Source organism: Phyllobates terribilis, unplaced genomic scaffold, assembly GCF_046119375.1.
Source record: "Phyllobates terribilis strain yellow unplaced genomic scaffold, ASM4611937v1 Scaffold_12__6_contigs__length_324123572, whole genome shotgun sequence".
NCBI classification, from domain to species: Eukaryota; Metazoa; Chordata; class Amphibia; order Anura; family Dendrobatidae; genus Phyllobates; species Phyllobates terribilis.
In genome coordinates, this window is record NW_027362772.1 from 205,168,771 (window position 1) to 205,191,396 (window position 22,626).

General features: G+C 42.5%; 8 pseudogenes; all 8 read left to right on the forward strand.

Moving 5' to 3' along the window:
• Window positions 1-3,753: 3,753 nt before the first annotated feature.
• LOC141173258 (U2 spliceosomal RNA) lies at window positions 3,754-3,867 on the forward strand (annotated as a pseudogene).
• Window positions 3,868-4,687: 820 nt separating this feature from the next.
• LOC141173244 (U2 spliceosomal RNA) lies at window positions 4,688-4,789 on the forward strand (annotated as a pseudogene).
• An 838-nt stretch (window positions 4,790-5,627) lies between these two features.
• LOC141173257 (U2 spliceosomal RNA) lies at window positions 5,628-5,733 on the forward strand (annotated as a pseudogene).
• Window positions 5,734-6,600: 867 nt separating this feature from the next.
• On the forward strand, window positions 6,601-6,702 carry LOC141173245 (U2 spliceosomal RNA; annotated as a pseudogene).
• An 830-nt stretch (window positions 6,703-7,532) lies between these two features.
• On the forward strand, window positions 7,533-7,638 carry LOC141173251 (U2 spliceosomal RNA; annotated as a pseudogene).
• An 832-nt stretch (window positions 7,639-8,470) lies between these two features.
• On the forward strand, window positions 8,471-8,576 carry LOC141173256 (U2 spliceosomal RNA; annotated as a pseudogene).
• A 4,701-nt stretch (window positions 8,577-13,277) lies between these two features.
• LOC141173253 (U2 spliceosomal RNA) lies at window positions 13,278-13,383 on the forward strand (annotated as a pseudogene).
• A 3,675-nt stretch (window positions 13,384-17,058) lies between these two features.
• LOC141173252 (U2 spliceosomal RNA) lies at window positions 17,059-17,168 on the forward strand (annotated as a pseudogene).
• Window positions 17,169-22,626: the final 5,458 nt, after the last annotated feature.

A 22,626-nucleotide genomic window follows, 5' to 3' on the forward strand; every position in this document is an offset into this window, starting at 1 on the left:
TTATTTTAGGGTGACTCTAACGGCAATCAATGTCCACAATGATCACTCCCTGTGCCGGCAGTTCAACCTTACCAATATTGATGGTCATCTCTCTGAACCCCACTTGCGGCACAGGTTGGCCATTGCTGGCGATGATGCTTAAGTCATCGTCTGGATAACGGGTTATATCCGCGTCATTTCAGTACCGCTTGAAAAGTACCTAGCGGATAGTAGTCACTTGAGACCCGGTGTCCAGCAGTGCACTCATGGGGATACCGTCCAGCACTACGGGTAAGACCGGGCGTCCCACCACGTACTTATCACGCCAGTTAGACGGGCCTGGTGACCTTATGCCTGGGGGTTGGCCCTCTGCCCCAGGTTGGGCCCATTTAAAGTCCAATACCTTGCTAGGTGTCCTGGCTGACTGCAACGGCGGCAAATCGGCTGTCCATCCTCAGTGTAGCGGTCGGCGTGTCTCCCTCTGAACGGATCCTCTTCTTTCGACGCCACGGGACATCCTCCGGACTGGAAGCCAGCTTGATGGGTCCTGGCGGGTCCACCTGTAATGACTGTACGGTCCTGGACAATGCAGCAACACTTCTGGTTAGTTCCTGGACCTGATGGTGCAGGTCTGCAGGCGGGGATGGGCTTGAGACCTGCGCATCAGCCCCCACAAGGTCTGCAGGGTAGGGCGCCGCCCCCTGGTGCTAAGTAATGGCAGGGCGTCGGGAAGCTGAAGCGCCACTTGGTCAAATCGGGGTTCTGTAGGGCCATGAGGCACAGCTGGGTTCTGTGGGCGCTGGACAGCAGACCTATGAACTGGTCAATTAACAGCTTATTGGTGTCCTGCACGCTGCCAGGGTCAGCATGTATGATAGCTCTCAGGGCTTCTTGCAGGTTCAAGGCATAGTCTCTGATACTATCCTGGGCTCGCTGCTTACAGCCATAGAACCGCATTTTTATTTCTGCTGAGGTACGGGTATCAAAGGTACTCCGCAGCCGGGTCAGAATGTCCTTTACAGTCCTTTTCTCCTCATCTGACCATGATTTCACTTCCCGCTGGGCTGCACCGGTGAGCGGCCCCGTCAGAATGCTCACTTTCTGTTCCTCTGTCAGGGGTTAAACTTTAAATAAACTGTGCAGTCTTTCCTTAAAGTCAGTCAATGTATGGGATTCCCCTGAGTATTGGGGCATCCAGGCTGCTCCGGGGATGTAGGGCATGGAGAACGGCATCACCGCTGCTGCAAACACGCTTGTGGTAGAAGGTCCCTCCGCGTCCATCATCTTCCTCCCCCCCTAGTTAACTGTGGCCTACCTTCCGTTGATCCTTTTCCGTAGGCCGCGGCTCCGCTGGTGCTGCTCCGGGCGAGGACCTTGCGTCGCGTCCTGGTGGCGTCAGCGTCGCTCTCTCTCCTTCCAGGACCTTGCGCAGTGTCAGTGCGTAGGGCGGGGCTTCAGGTCTCGCGTCCACACCCCTCTTCTTCCCGCACGGCGTCCTGAAGATGGCGTTCTGATGGCGGGAAAACGGCTGAAGATGGCGGAAAAACGGCTGAAGATGGCGGGAAATGACTGAAGATGGCGGGAAACGGTTCTGGATGGCGGGAAACTTCCTTTTCAAGATACGCAAACAGTCTTTTCAGGCACACAATACCCGTTTGTGGCGGGCTGGTCACAATCCTGCCAACTACGCCAAAGCTGACTCGCCCCCTGGGCCGTGGGGCACTCGGAACCGGGCAACAGGGCAATAATGGGAGTAGTAGTGGCAACCCGGTCCGTGGCTCAGGGTGGTCAGACCAAACGTTGTGGCAGTCTAGTTGTAGGGTTTTAAATGTTCGACTATGCCACCCGTGGATTGCCGTCAGGGTTAACCGCCGTTGCAGTGCAGACCGCTGGGGCAGATGTAGGTGTGCAGCACTAAATAGTATAACTCCCCACGGGAGGAGTGTGGCCCCAGGGCAGTATATAAATGGATGGTGGAGGGGATGATTCCGATCGCAATAGCAAGGAAACGGAGGCCTCTTAAACAATTCAGGGTCTTTATTAGGACTGGATGTCTGAGAACAAGTGGGTAGCTGGCCCTGGTCAGGGTGAGGGTGAAGGCCTACCGTACTCTCTGCGCTCTTTCTGGCTATTTCCCTCCTTGTAGAGTAACAGCCCACGTTCCTGAGCTCACCGTGTCTTCTCGCCCGTATGGCTTTCAACTTGGGTTCCTTTCTATTCTTGGCCTGGTGCAGCTTTGCTGGTCCCTTCTGCTGTGGAGAAACCTCCGGGCTTTTTAGGCCAAGGGACATACAGTCCCCTGCGGGCTGGTTATCTGCTGTAGGACTTGGAATCCTAACAGCCTCGGACACCAAGTCCGGTCTTTCAGTTTCTCTCTCAGCCAGGACAGGCTCCCCTCGCCTTCCGTCCCTGGCTCGTGGCTCCTCTGCTGCCACAAGACCTCCTCAGCTACAGCTGAACTGACTCTCCCTTCTCTGGGACACCTCTCACTCCAGAGACAGGTCGTCCAGAACTCTCTAACCCTGCCCCCAGTTCCAGCTTTTATAGAGGCAGCCTGCTCCCCCTACTGGCCTGGGACAGGAGGTGCTGCATGCTAATGGTCCCTGACCAGAGAACCTCCCCCTTGCTCTCAGACACAGCTTTATTATACATTTGTGGCATCCAGGCCAGGGTGACACAATATCAACTAACAAGGGGGGACGGACATGCCACGACAGTCCCAATTGGTAACAAGGGCACTAATTGGGTGAAGACCAATGTCCCTCAGGCTCAAAACATGACCCTGGGAAAGCACCTCTATTGTTGATAATAACATAATTTTTAGGGGGGAATGTAAGGGACATATTGAAACTCATGCTAGAGCAACTCCATTTTGTCTGCTTGCTTTAAAATCATGTTATTATCACTCCTTGCATAACATACATTCTTTCTTTCTCTTCCCATGGAACTTCTCTCACACTAACTTTTTCTCAAGAGAACATTTTGTCAGACACTCTGTTATCTAACTTGTTTAGGCCAGGTTTGACCTTGTAAAATTTCCATAGTGCTTTGAACTAACGATGATAATATGACCATATATGTGTTTCCGTAATAATTGTACTAACATTAGTTAGCCTATAGTACTGTAAAATGGCTGCAGAGTTGATTGTCTATTAAAATACTCAAAACAATATAAAATGCTAAGCAAAATAAACGGGATCAGAGATTCTTTGAATCCTCCCAATACAGGACATTGTTTCCGTTTGGTTTTCTGTGGATAGCAATCAATATAATAATTTGAAACTCACTTGGTCAACCGTGAAGGGTTATTGCCCTTCCTTAACAGAACAATGGAATAATGCAAAAGAATGGGACAATGGAACAATGGAATAATGCAAGAATGAAAGAATGGAACATCATTGCATGTGTCATAATGGGCTCCTGGCCTTCATCTGACTGTGCTGCTGCAGTCAGCTACAGTCTGCAGGGAGCCTGCAGACTAGGAAGAAGGTGGACCGCTGCTTGTTTGTTCACTAATAAGTTATCCTCTCCCCATCCCCTTGTCTGCAGGTGCATGAGACATTGGGGGGGGGGGGAGAATGTTTGAAAATAGGCAGACTCATGCAGATTAAAATGCATGCATGGGCTGCAGCTGCAACAAGCAGTAAAGTTGTGGGTTTTAAGGTGTCTATTGATGAACAACATGTCCTCCTAAGGGGAGTCTTTGTCCCTATCCCTACAATGGGTGCCTTCTTGAAGCCAGGGTGCAGTCATGGGCCAAAACCAATTCAGGTTATCGTTTCTCGGCCTTTTGGCTAACATCAAGTGTAGTATCTGTTCGCATTTAGTATATGTGCTTTGCTTTTCCCAATATATTGTATTGTAATGTTATCTATCTATCTATCCCTTCCTTACTGAGATAAGCTGCAATAATGCATTTGTCCTTTGCTACACCATTGCACATACACCATATACCTAGTCAGTGGCCTTGTTATCAGCTGCTAATCTTTTAATTCAACTGTCCCATCAGTTGGGTGTTGCTGAGTACCACGCATTTAAAAAAAATGTGGGGGCCGTTACGATTTCTTTAGTGAAATGCTGGCTCCCTCTGGTGGAGTACTGACTTCTTTAATTTTCTATCTGTGGATGAAAAAAACATAAAAAAAAGTTTGGTCTGAGATGTTGTTTTAAAGTGCTACCTATGTCTGTCAATCAGAGCATCCTATTGGTTTTTACCCAGGAAGATAGATTGCTTGCAAAAGATTGTAATGAGTGAATGGAACAATGGAATAATGCAAGAGAATGGGACAATGGAACAATAGAATAATGCAAAAATGGAAGAATGGAACATCATTGCACGTGTCATAATGGGCTCCTGGCCTTTATCTGGCTGTGCTGCTGCAGTCAGGTAAAGTTTGCAGGGAGCCTACAGACTAGGAACAAGGTGGACCGCTGCTTGTTTGTTCACTAATTAGTTATCTTCTCCCCATCCCCTTGTCTGCAGGTGCATGGGACATTGGGGGGAGGGGAGAATGTTTGAAAATAGGCAGACTCATGCAGATTAAAAATGAATGCGTGGGCTGCAGCTGCAACAAGCAGTAAAGTTGTGGGTTTTAAGGTGTCTATTGATGAACAACATGTCCTCCTAAGGGGAGTCTTTGTCCCTATCCCTACAATGGGTGCCTTCTTGAAGCCAGGGTGCAGTCACAGGCCAAAACCAATTCAGGTTATCACTTCTCGGCCTTTTGGCTAACATCAAGTGTAGTATCTGTTCTCATTTAGTATATGTGCTTTGCTTTTACCAATATATTGTATTGTAATGTTATCTATCTATCTATCTATTCCTTCCCTTCTGAGATAAGCTGCAATAATGCATTTGTCCTTTGCTACACCGTTGCAAATACATCATATACCTAGTCAGTTTCCTTGTTATCAGCTGCTATTGTTTTAATTCAACTGTCCCATCAGTTGGGTGTTGCTGATTACCACGCATTTAAAAAAATGTGGGGGCCGTTACGATTTCTTTAGTGAAATGCTGGCTCCCTCTGATGGAGCACTGACTTCTTTAATTTTCTATCTGTGGATGAAAAAAAATAAAAAAAGTTTTTCTGAGATGTTGTTTTAAAGTTCTACCTATGTCTGTCAATCAGAGCATCCTATTGGTTTTCACCCAGGCAGATAGATTGCTTGTTGCTTGCAATAGATGTAATGAGTGAATGGAACAATGGAATAATGCAAGAGAATGGGACAATGGAACAATGGAATAATGCAAGAATGGAAGAATGGAACATCATTGCACGTAATATAATGGGCTCCTGGCTTTTATCTGGCTGTGCTGCTGCAGTCAGCTACTGTCTGCAGGGAGCCTGAAGACTAGGAAGAAGGTAGACCGCTGCTTGTTTGTTCACTAATTAGTTATCCTCTCCCCATCCCCTTGTCTGCAGGTGCATGGGACATTGGGGGGAGGGGAGAATGTTTGAAAATAGTCAGACTCATGCAGATTAAAAATGCATGCGTGGGCTGCAGCAGCAACAAGCAGTAAAGTTGTTGGTTTTAAGGTGTCTATTGATGAACAACATGTCCTCCTAAGGGGAGTCTTTGTCCCTATCCCTACAATGGGTACCTTTTTGAAGCCAGGGTGCAGTCATAGGCCAAAACAAATTCAGATTATCGCTTCTCTGCCTTTTGGCTAACATCAATTGTAGTATCTGTTCTAATTTAGTATATGTGCTTTGCTTTTACCAATATATCATATTGTAATGTTATCTACCTATCTATCTATCTTTATATCTATCTATCTATCTATCTATCTATATATCTATCCCTTCCTGAGATAAGCTGCAATAATGCATTTGTCCTTTGCTACACCGTTGCACATACACCATATACCTAGTTAGTGGCCTTGTTATCAGCTGCTACTCTTTTAATTCAACTGTCCCATCAGTTGGGTGTTGCTGAGTACCACGCATTTAAAAAAAATATGGGGGCCTTAACGATTTCTTTAGTGAAATGCTGGCTCCCTCTGGTGGAGAACTGACTTCTTTAATTTTCTATCTGTGGATGAAAAAAAGATAAAAAAAAGTTTGGTCTGAGATGTTGTTTTAAAGTGCTATCTATGTCTGTCAATCAGAGCATCCTATTGGTTTTTACCCAGGCAGATAGATTGCTTGCAATAGATGTAATGAGTGAATAGAACAATGGAATAATGCAAGAGAATGGGACAATGAAACAATTGAATAATGCAAGGATGGAAGAATGGAACATCATTGCACGTGTCATAATGGGCTCCTGGCCTTTATCTGGCTGTGCTGCTGCAGTCAGCTACAGTTTGCAGGGAGCCTACAGACTAGGAACAAGGTGGACCGCTGCTTGTTTGTTCACTAATTAGTTATCTTCTCCCCATCCCCTTGTCTGCAGATGCATGGGACATTGGGGGGAGGGGAGAATATTTGAAAATAGGCAGACTCATGCAAATTAAAAATGCACGCATGGGCTGCAGCTGCAACAAGCAGTAAAGTTGTGGGTTTTAATTTGTCTATTGATGAACAACATGTCCTTCTAAGGGGAGTCTTTATCCCTATCCCTACAATGGGTGCCTTCTTGAAGCCAGGGTACAGTCATAGGCCAAAACCAATTCAGGTTATCACTTCTCGGCCTTTTGGCTAACATCAAGTGTAGTATCTGTTCTCATTTAGTATATGTGCTCTGCTTTTACCAATATATTGTATTGTAATGTTATCTATCTATCTATCTATCTATCCCTTCCCTTCTGAGATAAGCTGCAATAATGCATTTGTCCTTTGCTACACCGTTGAAAATACACCATATACCTAGTCAGTTTCCTTGTTATCAGCTGCTACTCTTTTAATTCAACTGTCCCATCAGTTGGGTGTTGCTGATTACCACGCATTAAAAAAAATGTGGGGGCCGTTACGATTTCTTTAGTGAAATGCTGCCTCCCTCTGATGGAGCACTGACTTCTTTAATTTTCTATCTGTGGATGAAAAAAATATAAAAAAAGGTTTTTCTGAGATGTTGTTTTAAAGTGCTACCTATGTCTGTCAATCAGAGCATCCTATTGGTTTTCACCCAGGCAGATAGATTGCTTGCAATAGATGTAATGAGTGAATGGAACAATGGAATAATGCAAGAGAATGGAACAATGGAATAATGCAAGAATGGAAGAATTGAACATCATTGCACGTGTCATAATGGGCTCCTGGCCTTTATCTGGTTGTGCTGCTGCAGTCAGCTACATTCTGCCGGGAGCCTGCAGACTAGGAACAAGGTGGACCGCTGCTTGTTTGTTCACTAATTAGTTATCCTCTCCCCATCCCCTTGTCTGCAGGTGCATGGGACATTGGGGGGGAGGGGAGAATGTTTGAAAATAGGTAGACTCATGCAGATGAAAAATGTATGCATGGGCTGCAGTTGCAACAAGCAGTAAAGTTGTGGGTTTTAAGGTGTCTATTGATGATCAACATGTTCTCCTTAGGGGAATCTTTGTCCCTATCCCTACAATGGGTGCCTTCTTGAAGCCAGGGTGCATTCATAGGCAAAAACCAATTCAGGTTATCGCTTCTCGGCCTTTTGGCTAACATCAAGGGTAGTATCTGTTCTCATTTAGTATATGTGCTTTGCTTTTACCAATATATTGTATTGTAATGTTATCTATCTATTTATCTATCCCTTCCTTCCTGAGATAAGCTTCAATAATGCATTTGTCCTTTGCTACACCATTGCACTTACACCATATACCTAGTTAGTGGCCTTATTACCAGCTGCTACTCTTTTAATTCAACTGTCCCATCAGTTGGGTGTTGCTGAGTACCACGCATTTAAAAAAAATGTGGGGGCCGTTACGATTTCTTTAGTGAAATGCTGGCTCCCTCTGGTGGAGCACCGACTTGTTTAATTTTCTATCTGTGGATGAAAAAAAGATAAAAATAGTATGGTCTGAGATGTTGTTTTAAAGTTCTACCTATGTCTGTCAATCAGAGCATCCTATTGTTTTTTACCCAGGCAGATAGATTGCTTGCAATACATGTAATGAGTGAATGGAACAATGGAATAATACAAGAGAATGGGACAATGGAACAACGGAATAATGCAAGAATGGAAGAATGGAACATCATTGCAGGTAACTTAATGGGCTCCTGGCTTTTATCTGGCTGTGCTGCTGCAGTCAGCTACTGTCTGCAGGGAGCCTGCAGACTAGGAGGAAGGTGGACCGCTGCTTGTTTGTTCACTAATTAGTTATCTTCTCCTCATCCCCTTGTCTGCAGGTGCATGGGACATTGGACGGGGAGGGGAGAATGTTTGAAAATAGTCAGACTCATGCAGATTAAAAATGCATGCATGGGCTGCAGCAGCAACAAGCAGTAAAGTTGTTGGTTTTAAGGTGTCTATTGATGAACAACATGTTCTCCTAAGGGGAGTCTTTGTCCCTATCCCTACAATGGGTACCTTTTTTAAGCCAGGGTACAGTCATAGGCCAAAACAAATTCAGGTTATCGCTTCTCTGCCTTTTGGCTAACATCAATTGTAGTATCTGTTCTAATTCAGTATATGTGCTTTGCTTTTACCAATATATTGTATTGTAATGTTATCTACCTATCTATCTATCTATCTATCTATCTATCTATCTATCTATCTATCTATCCATCTATCCCTTCCTTCCTGAGTTAAGCTGCAATAATGCATTTGTCCTTTGCTACACCATTGCACATATACCATATACCTAGTTAGTGGCCTTGTTATCAGCTGCTACTCTTTTAATTCAACTGTCCCATCAGTTGGGTGTTGCTGAGTACCACGCATTTAAAAAAATTGTGGGGGCCATTACGATTTCTTTAGTGAAATGCTGGCTCCCTCTGGTGGAGAACTGACTTGTTTAATTTTCTATCTGTGGATGAAAAAAAGATAAAAAAAAGTTTGGTCTGAGATGTTTTTTTAAAGTACTACCTATGTCTGTCAATCAGAGCATCCTATTGGTTTTTACCCAGGCAGATAGATTGCTTGCAATAGATGTAATGAGTGAATGGAACAATGGAATAATGCAAGAGAATGGGACAATGGAACAATAGAATAATGCAAGAATGGAAGAATAGACCATCATTGCACGTGTCATAATGGGCTCCTGGCCTTTATGGAGGGGAGGGGAGAATATTTGAAAATGTTCGTTAAATCTGATGTCTTTGATTATTAAATATGAAGATATGGAACTTATAAAAATAAAGGAGGAAATTAATTATGTACGTGGCTCAATAAATTCTTATGGGCACAATGAAGAAATTACAGCATTAAACAAAGAAATCCTTCAAAAAATTGAAAAACTGGAAAATGAACTTATTGAAAATAAAAAATCTAAGTTCAACAGAGACCTACAGGATTATGAAACTAATGAAGTTTACTCCTGGAAAGCTAATAGACGGTTAACCAGAGGAAAAGACAGGTACAGGAACAGATCGGTCAGCTTTGCCAGCTACAACACCTCTGTTAACTCCTCACTGTCAACATCAAGGGAAAACGGGTCAGATACCTCACTAAATTCAGAAGCCAGCTCATCATACAGTTTAAGATCAAGCAGTGATAAACATTTCTTGACTTCAAAAAACGATCAAGGAGAGGGGGCAAGAAACATAAAAAGAAAACAAACGAAAAAACAACATCTTCACCACTAGTAATGATTTCAGAGACATGGAACCTTTCTTCCTACATCCTATCAGAAAATCAGATAAATGTCTTATCAAAAGGACTGAATTTTGCACCAACATCGGAATTTGATCTGTTCAAAACTATTCTTGATGTCAACAAACTGGCTAGAAATCTTCACCACTAGTAATGACTTCAGAGATATGGAACCTTTCTTCCAACATCCTATCAGAAAATCAGATAAATGTCTTATCAAAAGGACTGAATTTTGCACCAACATCGGAATTTGATCTGTTCAAAACTATTCTTGATGTCAACAAACTGGCTAGAAATCTTACGATCAAATGTCATTTTTATAATGAAAGAGAGACACGTGATTTACTTTTTCCTGAGGATCCTTTGCATGAAGCACAAAAATTGATTCCACCATTTAAAGACTTATGTAATCTAACACTATTAAGAAATCTACAATCAGACTCTAGAACTCCAGAAATTTCACTAAATAAGTCTTTCAAAACACATAATCCCTTGTTTTATCCGCTTAAATCTAGACCAGCGGTATTAGACAACTTTCAAGAACTAATTGAAAGAGACTTGGTCAATCTGAATAATAACCATACCTTTGCTCTGCAGAATCTGAGAAAAGAAGAGCAAAAAGCCTTTGAGGAAATCAAAGAGAACAAGGATTTAATAATTAAAAGAGCTGATAAAGGAGGGGCAATAGTGGCATTAAATGCAGGTCTTTATAAAAAACTTAATTTAAATATGCTCAATGATAGCACCATTTACCAAAATTTGCCAACTAATCCAACTAGTATTATTCAAAAAAAATTTTTTTCTTTATTGAATGAAGGCCTAAGTTTGGAAGCACTGGATAAAAAAATCTTTGAATATCTTGCTATAGAACATCCTGTTATTCCCATTCTCCACTCACTTCCTAAAATACATAAAGATGTCTTTCCCCCTCCGCTTAGACCCATCATCTCAGGAATTGTCTCTCTTGGTGAGAGACTTGGAGAATGGGTGGATCATTACTTACAACCTTTGGTTGTTGATATACCAGGATATATTAGAGATTCTAAAACTATCGCCAATACTTTTGATGGATTTGAGTGGAACAGGGATTTTCAATGGCTTACATGCGATGTAGAGGGGTTATACCCCTCTATACCGCACGATATTGCCATTCGCTGTTTAGATAAGTTCCTTGAAAAATATAGCTCTTATGAAACCAATATACAAAATTTTCTTATTTCAGCAGTAGGATTTTTGTTGAATAATAATTTTTTCACCTTTGATGGTCGCTATTATCTGCAAAAACGGGGAGTCAGCATGGGGGGAAAATTCTCCCCATCATTGGCTAATATTGTCATGGCCACCTGGGAGGAGACCGATGTTTTTTCAGATTCAAACCCGTTTTTGAAATATATTGCTTGGTATGGGCGATTTATAGATGATTTACTTCTTGTTTGGACAGGCTCTCCCCATCTTATCACAGATTTTGTCAAATATATCAATAAAAATAATTATAATCTTAAATTTACATCTCACACTGACAAAAAATCTATTAACTTTTTAGATGTAACACTTTAAGGTAATGATGATATGAAGCGAGTTTTGATCTCACCATTTAGGAATAAAACGGCAGGTAATAGCATTCTGCAAGCAAGCTCTTGCCATCCTCCCCACAATATTAAAAATATCCCAGTGGGAGAAATGATCAGGTTAAAGAGGAACTCCTCAACAGAAAAGAGTTATCAAGAGGCAGCCTCCAGCACTAAAAACAGACTAGCTTTAAGAGGATACTCTAAAGGCATTCTAAACAGAGCAGAAAAAATAGTAGCTAATATAGACAGAAAGGATTTACTGAAAAATCGATCCAAAAAAGAACCAAGCAGATTTAAAAATACAAAAAATACGGTTGTGTTTACTACACAATTTAGCCCACAGTTCAACAGTATTGTCAATATCATAAAAAAATATATACCCATGCTAAATCAGGACCCTACTCTAGTGAAAATCATTGACAATTGTTCCATAAAATATATAGCTAAAAAAGCTCCCACTATAGGTTCACTGGTTTCTCCGAGTCTTTTTTGTACAAAAAATTCTCATTTTCCATCAGAAACATGGCTCACTTTAAAAGGGTTTTATAATTGTGGCCATAGTAGGTGCATTTCTTGCAAATACGCACACAAAAGTGTTTCCTTTCAGTCTGAAATCACCAAAAAAATATACAAAATCAGCACCTTCTTAAACTGCAATTCAGAAGGGGTTATATACCTTGCAGAATGTATTGCTTGTAAGCTACAGTATGTAGGCTGTACCACAGGACCTTTAAAAATACGCATCCGTCGTCATATGTCGGATGCATGTAATCCTAACAGCCTAAACAAATCGGCAGTTTCAAAACACTTTGCAAATGTTCACCATGGAGATCTAAATAACTTCAGATTTAAAGCAATAGAAAAGGTTTTTAAGCCGGAGAGAGGTGGTGACCACAGGAGAAAAATCCTGAACCGAGAATCATTCTGGGTTTTTCTCTTGTGTACTAGATTTCCGCAAGGTCTGAATGTGAGACAGGATCTCATTTTACAATACACTTAGTCTCACGTATTCATGTTCGACAGTACTTTGATAATATATTTCCTTTGTGGTCATAATAGAATGCACTGTCTAACTGTTTAACTGCTTTATTGTTCAATGCTTATATTTATGACTTTTGCATCCCTTTTCCATAAAAGGGAAAGAAAAAAAGAAAATTTTTTTTTTTTTCTCAAAGATATATATATATTTTTTTTTTTCTTTTTTAATGGGACTAACTATATTTATACTCTAATGGTGTTTAAAACAGTCATGCTCACCAGACATAAAGGATGCTTAGTGATTATTATGATCATTATTATGTGTTTTACTGCTCCACGGCATAAAAGATCTTTTTGTTTTTGTTTCTGCATGTATCTCTCACTCATTTTGTATTTCCACTAATTTTGTATTCCATTCTATCTCATGTCCAATTTTATGTAGTTTTTTGTGCTTTTTTGCTGTAGTTAATTTTAGCTGCCAATAGTGGGTTAATTCTCCTCTGGGCTGTGGTCCAACACCTGAAGCAATCACCAAGAAGTGTTTTTTATTTAACTTCAGCTAGTAGGCTTAGTTCTCACATTATTCCATGAATAAGGTTTAGCCGAAACGCGTTGGAATGTGCTGTACCTAAGAGCCGCTATATTGCTCATTCTGTAACTCATCCTTGGCTTTTACAATTTGAAATTAAAAGTGAAGTTTTAACAAGATATATACAACCCTGGTCCTGCTGGAGACATCTTTGCTTGCTTTCTCATTACTTGAACCTTGGTAGCCCGTGACCTGGGCGTCTCCGCTGCAAGACTTCTTTGGGACTGGATGAGTCTGGCTATTACATGGTGAGCTGACATACGTTTTCCCTTTCCCTTTCCCCTTGTTTTTTCAATGTTTGAAAATAGGTAGACTCATGCAGATTAAAAATGTATGCGTGGGCTGCAGCTGCAACAAGCAGTAAAGTTGTGCATTTTAAGGTGTCTATTGATGAACAACATGTTCTCCTTAGGGGAGTCTTTGTCCCTATCCCTACAATGGGTGCCTTCTTGAAGCCAGGGTGCATTCATAGGCCAAAACCAATTCAGGTTATCGCTTCTCGGCCTTTTGGCTAACATCAAGGGTAGTATCTGTTCTCATTTAGTATATGTGCTTTGCTTTTACCAATATATTGTATTGTAATGTTATCTATCTATCTATTTATCTATCCCTTCCTTCCTGAGATAAGCTGCAATAATGCATTTGTCCTTTGCTACACCATTGCACTTACACCATATACCTAGTCAGTGGCCTTGTTATCAGCTGCTACTCTTTTAATTCAACTGTCCCATCAGTTGGGTGTTGCTGAGTACCACGCATTTAAAAAAAATGTGGGGGCCATTGCGATTTCTTTAGTGAAATGCTGGCTCCCTCTGATGGAGCACTGACTTCTTTAATTTTCTATCTGTGGATGAAAAAAAGATAAAAAAATTTGGTCTGAGATGTGGTTTTAAAGTGCTACCTATGTCTGTCAATCAGAGCATCCTATTGGTTTTCACCCAGGCAGATAGATTGCTTGCAATAGATTTAATGAGTGAATGGAACAATCGAATAATGCAAGAGAATGGGACAATGGAACAATAGAATAATGCAAGAATGGAAGAATGGAACATCATTGCATGTGTCATAATGGGCTCCTGGCCTTTATCTGGCTGTGCTGCTGCAGTCAACCACAGTCTGCAGGAAGCCTGCAGACTAGGAAGAAGGTGGACCGCTGTTTGTTTGTTCACTAATTAGTTATCCTCTCCCCATCCCTTTTTCAGCAGGTGCATGGGACATTGGGGGGGGGGGGGGGACAATGTTTGAAAATAGGCAGACTCATGCTGATTAAAAATGCATGCGTGGGCTGCAGCTGCAACAAGCAGTAAAGTTGTGGGTTTTAAGGTGTCTATTGATGAACAACATGTCCTCCTAAGGGGAGTCTTTGTCCCTATCCCTACAATGGGTGCCTTCTTGGAGCCAGGGTGGAGTCATAGGCCAAAACCAATTCAGGTTATCGCTTCTCGGCCTTTTGGATGACATCAAGTGTAGTATTTGTAACATACCTGGCGGCGTCCTTGCATAGTGGTCCTTATCCCACTGTGCAAGAGCGCGCACTTGATCTCCAATCCAGAATGTCTCTCTGGCTTCCCTCCATGCTGTCTGTTTGCCTCTGTTTCTGCTGCTTAAGGGCGGCGCCCAATCTCTTCCTGTTTCTTGTACCTGCTGTGGGCACATCCCTTGTGCGTCCTCAGCCTATTGCTGTCTGTCACCTGGTATTTAAACCAGCTGCTCCAATTAACCCATGCCTGAGCATCTTGCCCTGTCAGTTGGCTTTTGTCTCTGACATGCCAGGTCCTGTCTATGTTACCTGTCTTGCTGTATCTGTTCCCGTGTCTGTACTGTGTCCTACCTGTGTACTCTAACCTGCAGTCTGTACACGCTACTTGCCCGTTCGTTCCGCCTTCCTGGAGGCTGTATTTCCAGGCCAGTCTGAACACGCTCCTTGCCCGTTCGTTCCGCCTTCCTGGAGGCAGTATTTCCAGGCCAGTCTGAACACGCTCCTAGCCTGTTCATCCCGCCTCTCTGGGGGCCGTATTCCCAGACCCGCTCCTGTATCTCGCTGCAGTGTCGGTTTCTTCCGTACACTCAGTTCCAGTCTGAACTCTCTCCTATCTTTTACCTGTTTTGCCTCTATGTCCATCCCTTCCCTTTTCCTGCATTGACTGAACCTGTACCTAACTCCCTCTCGTTGTCGCTGTACTTCAGTTGTGAGTTTTGTGCTCTCTCGTTACTTCTTTGTAAGTATCTAGTTTGTTTCTGGTTCCGCCTTTCCCTTCCTGCCTGTTCTGTTTGAACAGTGTCCTGTCTCCTCCGCCCTGCTCCCTCTTCCTCGCTCCTCCGGCAGTCTCGTTCTGCTCCCTCTTCCTCACTGCTCCGGCAGTCTCGTTCTGCTCCCTCTTCCTCACTGCTCCGGCAGTCTCGTTCTGCTCCCTCTTTCTCACTGCTCCGGCAGTCTCGTTCTGCTCTCTTCCTTTACCTCACTGCTCCGGCAGTCTCACTCAGCTCCCTCTTTCTCACTGCTCCGGCAGTCTCGTTCTGCTTTCTTCCTTTTCCTCACTGCTCCAGCAGCCTCACTCTGCTCCTTTTTTCTCACTGCTCCGGCAGTCTCGGTCTGCTCTCTCCCCTTTGCTCGCTGCTCCGGCAGTCTGCTCTGACCCTTTGCTCGCTGCTCCAGCAGTCTCGCTCTGCTCCCTCTTGCTCACTGCTCCATCAGTCCTACTCTGCTCTTACCCTTTGCTCGCTGCTCCGGCAGTCTCGCTCTGCTCTGACCCTTTGCTCGCTGCTCCGGCAGTCTGCTCTGACCCTTTGCTCGCTGCTCCGGCAGTCTCGCTCTGCTCCCTCTTGCTCACTGCTCCGGCAGTCCTACCCTGCTCTTACCCTTTGCTCGCTGCTCCGGCAGTCTCGCTCTGCTCAGACCCTTTGCTCGCTGCTCCAGCAGCTTCGCTCTGCTCTGACCCTTTGCTCCGCTCCTGGCGGTCTCGTATTGCTCTGCTCTTGCCCGCCGCTCCGGGCGGTCTCACCCTGCCGTGTTTGTATACCGCATCTGCGGTTCTGTTCCAGAAGTCCCAGTCTGTACTGGGTCCTATCCTCTCTGTGCTCCAACCTGTTGTACCTGCCAGTACCTCCCCGTCTGCATACCAGTGTGCCAGCCTAACCTTCCAGTTCCTGTATTCCCCGGTGTGGGCCAACAGCCGTGTCCGGAGTCTGACCTGGAGTAGACCCTGGTCCCTCTGCCTGGTTCCTCCCTGGTGCACTGGCGTCGTATGCCGTCGTGCGACCTTGGTCGGATCGGGCAGATACTTAGTTACGCCCCTCCAGGCACTCTCCGGTACGGTCCAGTGGAATCACTACATAAACACGCACACGCCAGTCAGTCCGGGCGTGTGCATTACAGTATCTCTTCTCATTTAGTATATGTGCTTTGCTTTTACCAATATATTGTATTGTAATGTTATCTATCTATCTATCCCTTCCCTCCTGAGATAAGCTGCAATAATGCATTTGTCCTTTGCTACACCGTTGCAAATACACCATATACCTAGTCAGTTTCCTTGTTATCAGCTGCTACTCTTTTAATTCAACTGTCCCATCAGTTGGATGTTGCTGATTACCACGCATTTAAAAAAATGTGGGGGCCGTTATGATTTCTTTAGTGAAATGCTGGCTCCCTCTGATGGAGCACTGACTTCTTTAATTTTCTATCTGTGGATGAAAAAAAGATAAAAAAAGTTTGGTCTGAGATGTTGTTTTAAAGTGCGACCTATGTCCGTCAATCAGAGCATCCTTTTGGTTTTCACCCAGGCGGATAGATTGCTTGCAATAGATGTAATGAGTGAATGGAACAATTGAATAATGCAAGAGAATGGAGCAATGGAACAATGGAATAATGCAGGAATGGAAGAATGGAACATCATTGCACGTGTCATAATGGGCTCCTGGCCTTTATCTGGTTGTGCTGCTGCAGTCAGCTACATTCTGAAGGGAGCCTGCAGACTAGGAACAAGTTGGACTGCTGCTTGTTTGTTCACTAATTAGTTATCCTCTCCCCATCCCCTTGTCTGCAGGTGCATGGGACATTGGGGGGGAGGGGAGAATGTTTGAAAATAGTCAGACTCATGCAGATTAAAAATGCATGCGTGGGCTGCAGCTGCAACAAGCAGTAAAGTTGTGGGTTTTAAAGTGTCTATTGATGAACAACATGTCCTCCTAAGGGGAGTCTTTGTCCCTATCCCTACAATGGGTGCCTTCTTGAAGCCAGGGTGCAGTCATAGGCCAAAACCAATTCAGATTATCGCTTCTCGGCCTTTTGGCTAACATCAAGGGTAGTATCTGTTCTCATTTAGTATATGTGCTTTGCTTTTACCAATATATTGTATTGTAACATTATCTATCTATCTATTTATCTATCTATCTATTTATCTATCCCTTCCTTCCTGAGATAAGCTGCAATAATGCATTTGTCCTTTGATACACGGTTGCACTTACACCATATACCTAGTCAGTGGCATTGTTATCGGCTGCTTCTCTTTTAATTCAACTGTCCCATCAGTTGGGTGTTGCTGAGTAGAGATGAGCGTTGTTCGACTCGAACTGTTCGCCAATCTCAAATTCGAGCTGTTTTGGGCGGTGTTCGAGCCGTTCGGCGAACACGAACGATTTGAAAAAAATTCGGCTCTTCGAGGTTATGTTCGATAACTGTTCGTGCACCAAAATCATAACTGGATTTTTTCTCAGTAATGATGAAAATTAATGTTAATACGCAGTTTGAGTGTACAGCGGGGCGGGGGGAGGGGCAGGGGATGGATCTCTGCAGGAATAATGAAGATCTCCATTTTTTTTTCTCTTTCCCGCATTTACAGTGGGGAGGTGCAATCTGTCAGCCTATCAGCAGCGCACACACGGAGCGAAGTCCTTTTTTTCACACAAGCAAGGGCATGTGTCATTGGCAGTGTATGTCAATGTCCTTGCCCTATAAGACCCAGCCATTTTCCCCGTCGCCACTATTTTCTCACTGCTGCAGCTGCGTGTTAGACGGCACCGCTGTTGCTGTGTGCGCTATACCTTGTTAATTTCAAGCCAATTTTCGCACAAATCTACAGATAGCTTGGGAGTAGGGAAGAGTTGTCATTGCAGTCCTTTTAAGGACTAGGTTACAGCATTTCCTACGACTTTTATCAGGCCGGTCTGTGCTCTTAAATAGATAGGTTGTGGGAGTAAAGACTAATTGTAATTGCAGTCCTTTTCAGGACTAAGTTACATCAGTTCCTATCAGTTTTTGCCAGGCAGGTCTGTGCCAGTGCTGTGCAAGTTTTTTTCACAGCATTTGGCTAAATCTAGCAAAGCTAATCCTTTTTGGCCTATTGCAGAGTGTGTTAGTCAGTGGAGTAGCCTATCTGTGTTGCAAGCTACACCACCTGTGTATAGAATACCAATTTTTTTACTGCACCTAGTGAAGTAAAACCTTTTGGGCATAGCATCATTCTATTAGTCCATCTATACTGACCTCCAAAAGGTTGCAAATTGAATATAATTTTTTTCTGCATCTAGCTCTGAAAAAATATTTGGGCTTCTAGCAGTGTGTGGGACTTGGTCTATTATTCAATCTATACTGACCTCCATAAGGTTGCAAATTGAATATAATATTTTTCTGCATCTAGCTCTGAAAAAATATTTGGCCTTCTAGCAGTGTGTGGGACTTGGTCTATTAGTCCATCTATACTGACCTCCATCAGGTTGCAAACTGAATATATATTTTTTCTGCATCTACCTCTGAAAAAATATTTGGGCTTCTAGCTGTGTGTGGGACTTGTTCTATTAGTCCATCTATACTGACCTCCATCAGGTTGCAAACTGAATATAATTTTTTTTATGAATCTAGCTCTGAAAAAATATTTGGCCTTCTAGCTGTGTGTGGGACTTGTTCTATTAGTCCATCTATACTGACCTCCATCAGGTTGCAAATTGAATATAATATTTTTCTGCATCTAGCTCTGAAAAAATATTTGGCCTTCTAGCAGTGTGTGGGACTGGTTCTATTAGTCCATCTATACTGACCTCCATCAGGTGGCAAATTAAAAATAATTTTTATCTTCATCTAGCTCTGAAAAAATATTTGGCCTTCTAGCAGTGTGTGAGACTTGTTCTATTAGTCCATCTATACTGACCTCCATCAGGTTGCAAATTAAAAATAATTTTTATCTGCATCTAGCTCTGAAAAAATATTTGGCCTTCTAGCAGTGTGTGGGGCTTGTTCTATTAGTCCATCTGAACTGACCTCCATCAGGTTGCAAATTCAAAATAATTTTTTGTCTGCATCTAGCTCTGAAAAAATATTTGGCCTTCTAGCTGTGTGTGGGACTTGTTCTATTACTCCATCTATACTGACCTCCATCAGGTTGCAAATTCAAAATAATTTTTTGTCTGCATCTAGCTCTGAAAAAATATTTGGACTTCTAGCAGTGTTTGGGACTTGTTCTATTAGTCCATCTATACTGACCTCCATCAGGTTGCAAATTAAAAATAATGTTTATCTGCATCTAGCTCTGAAAAAATGTTTGGCCTTCTAGCAGTGTGTGAGGCTTGTTCTATTAGTCCATCTATACTGACCTCCATAAGGTTGCAAACTGAATATAATTTTTTTCTGCATCTACCTCAGAAAAAATATTTGAGCTTCTAGCTGTGTGTGGGACTTGTTCTATTAGTCCATCTATACTGACCTCCATCAGGTTGCAAATTGAATATAATATTTTTCTGCATCTAGCTCTGAAAAAATATTTGGCCTTCTAGCAGTGTGTGGGACTGGTTCTATTAGTCCATCTATACTGACCTCCATCAGGTGGCAAATTAAAAATAATTTTTATCTTCATCTAGCTCTGAAAAAATATTTGGCCTTCTAGCAGTGTGTGAGACTTGTTCTATTAGTCCATCTATACTGACCTCCATCAGGTTCCAAATTAAAAATAATTTTTATCTGCATCTAGCTCTGAAAAAATATTTGGCCTTCTAGCAGTGTGTGGGGCTTGTTCTATTAGTCCATCTAAACTGACCTCCATCAGGTTGCAAATTCAAAATAATTTTTTGTCTGCATCTAGCTCTGAAAAAATATTTGGCCTTCTAGCTGTGTGTGGGACTTGTTCTATTACTCCATCTATACTGACCTCCATCAGGTTGCAAATTCAAAATAATTTTTTTGTCTGCATCTAGCTCTGAAAAAATATTTGGACTTCTAGCAGTGTTTGGGACTTGTTCTATTAGTCCATCTATACTGACCTCCATCAGGTTGCAAATTGAAAATAATGTTTATCTGCATCTAGCTCTGAAAAAATGTTTGGCCTTCTAGCAGTGTGTGAGGCTTGTTCTATTAGTCCATCTATACTGACCTCCATAAGGTTGCAAACTGAATATAATTTTTTTCTGCATCTACCTCAGAAAAAATATTTGAGCTTCTAGCTGTGTGTGGGACTTGTTCTATTAGTCCATCTATACTGACCTCCATCAGGTTGCAAATTGAATATAATATTTTTATGCATCTAGCTCTGAAAAAATATTTGGCCTTCTAGCAGTGTGTGGGACTTGTTCTATTAGTCCATCTATACTGACCTCCATCAGGTGGCAAATTAAAAATAATTTTTATCTGCATCTAGCTCTGAAAAAATATTTGGCCTTCTAGCAGTGTGTGAGACTTGTTCTATTAGTCCATCTATACTGACCTCCATCAGGTTGCAAATTAAAAATAATTTTTATCTGCATCTAGCTCTGAAAAAATATTTGGCCTTCTAGCAGTGTGTGGGACTTGTTCTATTAGTCCATCTATACTGATCTCCATCAGGTTGCAAATTAAAAATACTTTTTATCTGCATCTAGCTCTGAAAAAATATTTGGCCTTCTAGCAGTGTGTGAGACTTGTTCTATTAGTCCATCTATACTGACCTCCATCAGGTTGCAAATTAAAAATATTTTTTGTCTGCATCTAGCTCTGATAAAATATTTGGCCTTCTAGCTGTGTGTGGGACTTGTTCTATTAGTCCATCTATACTGACCTCCATCAGGTTGCAAATTCAAAATAATTTTTTGTCTGCATCTAGCTCTGAAAAAATATTTGGCCTTCTAGCAGTGTTTGGGACTTGTTCTATTAGTCCATCTATACTGACCTCCATCAGGTTGCAAATTAAAAATAATTTTTATCTGCATCTAGCTCTGAAAAAATATTTGGCCTTCTAGCAGTGTGTGAGACTTGTTCTATTAGTCCATCTATACTGACCTCCATCAGGTGGCAAATTGAATATAATATTTTTCTCAATCTAGTTCTGAAAAAATATTTGGCCTTCTAGCAGTGTGTGGGACTTGTTCTATTAGTCCATCTATACTGACCTCCATCAGGTTGCAAATTGAATATAGTATTTTTCTGCATCTAGCTCTGAAAAAATATTTGGCCTTCTAGCAGTTTGTGGGACTTGTTCTATTAGTCCATCTATACTGACCTCCATCAGGTTGCAAATTCAAAATAATTTTTTGTCTGCATCTAGCTCTGAAAAAATATTTGGCCTTCTAGCAGTGTGTTGGACTTGTTGTTAGAACCTTGCTGTTAGGTTTTTTTTCCTTTGCTGGTCACATGACCTTGTTGGCCTATTTAATCCTGCTCCGCCCTTCTGGCTTTGCTGGACTGCATTGTATATCTACTTTCTAGCTAGCCTGTGCTCTGTATCTAACTCTGTTAGTTTGCTTGGTCTACTGACCTCTATGTTCTATGTATTTTTTTTGTTCGTCTGTCTGCTACTATTTCTGTTAGGAGGTGTCCCATATTCCTCCCAGTCCTTAGTACTTGTAGGGATTCCCTCCCCACATCTATAGGTCTCCGTACAGACTAGCTTAGGACTTTAGCAGGTCTGATCGCAGGATCAGGTCCCCTGTTACATCGTAGGGATTAAGCTGAGTTCTATCGTAGGGACAGATCTCCTCTCTTTCCTTAGCTCTGGTAGCAGAACATAACAGTAAGTCCAGCCAGCAAATTCTCTAAGGAAAGATTTTTCTGTTCCATCATGGTGTCGGTTCAGGATTTGGTTCATCGCCTGCAGGGACTCTCTCTGGAGGTGGCCGAGCTCCATCAGCACGTGAGTAACTGTTCTGGAGCACATTTCTTGGAGCCTAAGGTATGTTTGCCGGATTTATTTTTTGGTGAACACCGAGAATTTTTTTCATTTAAAAATGCTTGCTTATTGTATTTTCGTTTGAGACCTAAGTCCTCTGGGGATGAATCCCAGCACGTAGGGTTCATAATGTCACTTTTGCGCAAAGAGCCTCAGGAGTGGGCCTTTTCTTTGCAACCTAGTGATTCATGCTTCAGATCAGTGGATAGTTTTTTTTCTGCTTTGGGACTATTATATGATGATCCTGACCGTGTCACATCAGCTGAGACTGAGTTGAGACGTTTAAAACAAGGATCAGGTAATGTTGAAAAATATTGTACTCATTTCCGTCGTTGGTCGACTCAAACAGGGTGGAACGATTCTGCTCTGAAAAGTCTATTTCTTGCTGGGCTCAGTGAAAGGGTTAAAGACCTGCTAATTGCTTATCCTACACCTGAGGATTTGCAACAGGCTATGCAATTAGCTATACGGGTGGATAGAAGACTGCGTGCTAGGGTTAATGAGAGCAAATCCTCTGCTATGTCAGTTTCTGGTTATGATAATGTGTGTACTAACAGTGGTGAACCGATGGAGATTGGATCGGTGGCACCTCGCTCTCAAGAAAAAGACCGTCGTTTTTCGCAAGGCTTGTGTTTCTATTGCGGAAAATCTGGTCATTTGATTAAAGGCTGTGAGCTTCGTATGAAGAAAGAAAAAAAAATGGTCAGTCACG